Genomic DNA, 5662 nt, shown 5'->3' on the forward strand with positions numbered 1-5662 from the left:
ACTGTTTTACCAAATTAACCCTTTCATTAATGTTACAGTTTCCACTTTTTAACTATTATTACATGTAATTATTGTTACCATTTATCTCTCTTTATATTTTTTACATTACTGGATTAGAAATCCACCAATATGTTTCAACTTCAGTCCCACCGTATTTTTTTTAAAAGTTATACAGGCATAGTTTGACACCATTAAAACTTAAACACTTACAATCGTATTTTTTAAAAGAATTAATAAGGAATAACATATCTAATACATATATAACGTGATTCAATGAACAAATACATGATTTAACAATGCCAACCATGAGAGTGCTTTGTCTCATACAAGTTTACTTTCGGCAGCGCAAAGCTTGGTTTCATGCAGTACCTAGCCGTACCAGGCGCCATAAATCACAACATGTCATGATCTCATTCTTGGCTTCAGTTCGCGATGATCTCAGCCCTGGCGTACGTGACTTACTGCAGGTGCCTTGCTTCTATTGAGTGGGTTACGGTTGGCTAGGTTTTGCCTGCGTGGCCTGAGCAGCTTCTCTGCTCATGTAGGCATATTAAAGAGCACACGTTCATGAATACACAGAGTATAAGAATAAAATATGAGTTTAAACTCACTCCTTAAACGCTCAGTAGTTATACACTCAGTAGTAAAACACTCAGTAGTAAACACTCAGTAGTAAACACTCAGTAGTAAACACTCAGTAGTCAAACTTCACACTAAAAGAATACTCAGTAGTGAAACACTCACCTAACAATCAGTCTAGGAATTAGGCATTATTCAACAATTTGTTACATACCTCCATCTTACATTAGAACCACTCAGTTATGTTAATGTTTCAGGAAGCAGGAACTCAAACATTGAATCTGCATGTAAATTACCTTGGCTGGTGGAACCGGAGGATGCTCAGGAGCAGGAAGATGGGAGGGCACAAAAGTGTCCATGCTGGCCAGAGCTGAAATGTAACGGGTTCATTGGGATAAAGCAGGGCCTAAGTTTTATCGGAGCCTGTGAAATAAACACAAACACTACTAATTAAAATATTCATTGTCTAAATGCATATCTCAAAATAAAATGACAAGACAAAAATAAACCTGATCTTGTGCCGTCCTCTTGGAAACAATACAGGAAGCTTCCCCTGATGACTTCCTCTGCGTATGAAAAAAGACAAACAGTTTGTATTAGAAAATATTACTTAATGACCACGACAGAGAGAGTCAGTGGAATTTCAGTGGGCAAATCTTACCTTCCTGCCCTCCACTGGCAGAAAGCCATCAGCATCAGGTTTAGGTTTGGCGTGGCGAGGGACACGGTCCTCTTCACACACAACCACACGCGACCGGACCCGAGAAAGAGCTGGGACCGCACGACGAGCAGGCAGAGCAGCCAGCTCCGGCTCAGTAGCCGCTGACATCTGCACATGCTCGAAAAAGACAGTCCACAGCAAGTCAGCGAGGACAAGCATGCCCTTGTCGTTGCCCAAGTGGATCTGCAACAACAACAAAAAAAATTTGTCATTGTCAACATGTATCTATGAATTGAACCACACAGAATTTTACTTCACACTTTTCCCCTTTTTACTGCTTGTACTTACCCCATCTTTGCTCCACAGAGACAAATCGTGCAGGGGGAACTGGTCAGCAGTAGAGTAGTACTTGACACCTTAAAACAAAGAAAGTCCCAGATGAATAATATCAAGACATGGCTGTATTTCCTAAAAGCACAATCCTTATTTGCCTTACTAAAATCTATTTTCAAACTTACCCATACTTGCTGCCACCCGGTGGAACTCACGACAGTACGCCTCCTGCACGTCAGGCGACACCGTCAAGCGTGGAACAAAGTCCAACTATAACTATAGTAACAAACATATTATAGTGAGGACAATATATAAAATGGACCTACATCAGAGCAGAGTGCACATGCACTTCGGAGGAGAGCGTGAAACACCTGGCCTGCCTCACAAGGGGACCGACTGGCTGTCAGGTTGTTGCTGGGGGACATGACACAGACAGCGTCAGGAGCACGAGGAAGGCTGGCTTGGACTAACTCGGTCCTCAGCTGAGCTGCGCATGCCCCAGGTGTGGACATGAACCCAAAAGACAGGGTTTCTCGTGGGAGGGCCAAAATGTCATCTGCAAAAGCATGCAGATGACTGGCTCCAACCGCAAGAACAAACTGTCAAAAAGAAAAGATGTTAGAAACACAATTACAAATTCTTACCTTGAGCAAGGAACTTAATTACCTTGTTGCCGGCAGCAACAGCAGGAATGACAAGTTTGTGCTGCCGATTGGTGTGGGGAGAAACTTGCCATTCCTGGACACGGTGACGATAACCAGTGCCCTTCCCTGTTTATGACAGAAAAAAAAAAAACTTAATGATCTGGACAAATCATGAATTATGTGAACCCAATTACATGCCTCAGCTCACAGAAAGACTCGATTTGTTATCATGCCACACACGCACCAAAAAAAAAAAGAGAAAAATACAGAATAAATAAATTGATTGGCCACTTATGTCCAACAAAGTCAGGGGAGGGCTCCTGGCAAAATCCCACCTCATCTGGGTTCGCCTTCCTGCGCTTAAGAGCCTGGAAGCGATGGTGGTACATCCCGCGTGGCATATTAAAAGAAAAACAGAAAATGATTAATAATGACATCACAAGAAGCATAAACAGACTAGACAATTACAAAGTATATGAACAACCAACTGCACATAAAATATCAAGTAGTGAAAATACACAAAATTTAGTACATTAGCTAAGATTACACAAGCCAGGAACCTAATATAATGTTAAACTAGCACCCACACAGTTGCTGAAATTCCACGGTACAGTGGTGGACACGCAGCAGGAACACGGGTGGAGACGGCAAGGGGGTAAGCCAGAGATCGGACAGTGAAGCCGACCAAAGCCTGCATGTAGGGATCCATGTAGGCCCAAAAATGACGTCAAAACCCTGTGACACCCCGTCACACATGAGAGATGTAACCGTATTGCTTAGATTATAAACTCTCAGCAATCTAAAAAAAAAATATTCAGCGATCAGTAACACTGCGTTGGTGTTTGACAGGTGAGCCTCATAGGTGGGCTGATTAATCAGTGACGATCCTAGTCAGAGAAACACACTGAGCCATGAAACTTTTTGTTGGTGCAGCTATGCAGCTACCAGAATTACGGTGTTTCTGCTGTTGTTCTACGTCATTAAACCACGGTTCACAGTAGACGCTGGTCCCAACAGGAAGTAGCCCTGTAGTAGTATTTCATTGGTCCAAAACTGGCTTCACTCCTCCACTCATCAATTCGTCCAGTAATATACTGTCTATGGGAGACGTACCAGGAACAGGGGGAGACGGGGGGAAGACGCACACACGTTTGTTACTCCACAAACCTGAAATAACAGCACTGTAACAGGCAGCAATTTTGATTAAGGTCACAACAATAAACAAAGCTCAAGACATACATCACAAAACATGTACACAGAAATTACACATTGTTTCAAACATTAAGACTGAAATATGCTTAGTTTAACACTAATAAATATCTGTCCACAACAACTAGTATTCAGTGCTCCGCCTCCCTAAACTTAACAAGATTAGCACTCAGGAAGCAATGGTAACATAAGACAAGTAAAACTGACACCAAACACATAGCTACAGTACTATTAGCCAGGTGACATTACAGTGTTCTTGTGCTACAAGCCAGACAGACAGTAGTCAGAAAGCCAACACTGTATTAAGAGCCATAAACCTCAGGTCACAACAAGCCAGGGATTTAGCAATACACCACAAAACAAAGACCTAACATTGTGGTAGAGGGATAACTTAATGCTACAAGCTGCAACAGTAACATTTTGCCAAGACCTGTGAACCACTACAAACCCAACAATTCCCACCAAGAGCAAGCACTAGGCAACAGAGGCAAGGAAAAACTTCCTTTAAGAAGCAGAAACCTCTAGCAGAACCTCAAGCAGGTAAGGCGAGAGAGTGGAAAGAGAGAGAGACAGAGGTTGAGGAGGGGGAGTGGGAGAGAGAAACAAACAGAGATGGGGGGCAGGAGGGAGCAGCCTACACAATCTACACGCACACACAGGTACAGACAGTAAAGGTAATGTTGGTACAGACTGAATGAACATGGTACGGATATTTATAGTAATGTTTATGATTATCATAAATAGGTAGGTAAACAGAGGTAACGTTACACTAGACCTGTAATGGATAGTTACCTTTTCTTATTCTCATTACATAACTACACTGCTCAAAACAATAAAGGGATCACTAAAATAACACATCCTAGATCTGAATGAATGAAATAATCTCATGAAATACTGCTTTCTTTACATCGTTGAATGTGCTGACAACAAAATCACACAAAAATTATCAATGGAAATCAAATTTATCAACCCATGGAGGTCTGGATTTGGAGTCACACTCAAAATCAAAGTGGAAAACCACACTTCAGGTCGATCCAACTTTGATGTAATGTCCTTAAAACAAGTCAAAATGAGGCTCAGTAGTGTGTGTGGCCGCGACGTGCCTGTATGACCTCCCTACAACGCCTGGGCATGCTCCTGATGAGGTGGCGGATGGGCTCCTGAGGGATCTCCTCCCAGACCTGGACTAAAGCATCCGCTAACTCCTGGACAGTCTGTGGTGCAACGTGGCGTTGGTTGATGGAGCGAGACATGATGTCCCAGATGTGCTCAATTGGATTCAGGTCTGGGGAACGGGCGGGCCAGTCCATAGCATCAATGCCTTCCTCTTGCAGGAACTGCTGACACACGCCAGCCACATTCCGTTTCCGGTGCTTGTGTGTTGGTACCGTGTTGTGCTGCTCTCGCTAAATAACAGTTACATTTGTTTGATTACAGCGGCCAACTGTTCGCTAAACACTTATTCTTTACAGTAATTTTGCCTAAGCACTCACAGTTCTTTCCATCTTTTAGTGACTGCTGTTCAATCTCATAGTTGTTCTAAAGTTTTGGTAACTGACGCTACAGCACTTTAGCTTAGCCGTTAGCGACTTTAGCTTAGCAGCTAGCGATGGCTTCTCCTTCTCCCTCTCTCTCTCCTACTTTCTCCTGCTCGGTGTGTCAGATGTTCAGTTACTCCTCTGCCTCCTTTAGCGGTAATTTTACGTGTAATAAGTGTAGTTTATTTATAGACATGGAGGCGAGGCTCAGTGATTTAGTAGTCTGGCTCCGCACCTTGGTAGATCAGTCTTTAGCTACTGTAGCTAGCCAGTCCCCGGTAGTCGGTGCGGAACGGCCTGAGTTAGCCTCTGGTAGCCGTCCCCCGGCATCTCCTGTGCAGCCAGGAAGGGATGGCTGGGTGACTGTCCGAAGGAGGAATAGTCGTAAGCATTCAAAGTCCACGGGGCACCATCAACCTGTTCACGTTTCTAACAGATTTTCCCCACTCAGCGACACACCCGCTGAGAAACCAACTCTGATCATTGGCAGCTCCATTTTGAGAAACGTGAATTTAGCGAAGCCAGCGGCCATAGTTAAGTGCATCCCTGGGGCCAGAGCGGGCGACATTGAGTCTTATTTGAAACTGCTGGCTAAGGATAAACGTAAATACAGTAAGATTGTTATTCACGTCTGCGGTAATGACTCCCGGTTACGCCAATCGGAGGTCACTAAGATTAATGTTGAGTCGGTGTGTACA

Source organism: Micropterus dolomieu, linkage group LG12 (assembly GCF_021292245.1).
Source record: "Micropterus dolomieu isolate WLL.071019.BEF.003 ecotype Adirondacks linkage group LG12, ASM2129224v1, whole genome shotgun sequence".
NCBI lineage: Eukaryota > Metazoa > Chordata > Actinopteri > Centrarchiformes > Centrarchidae > Micropterus > Micropterus dolomieu.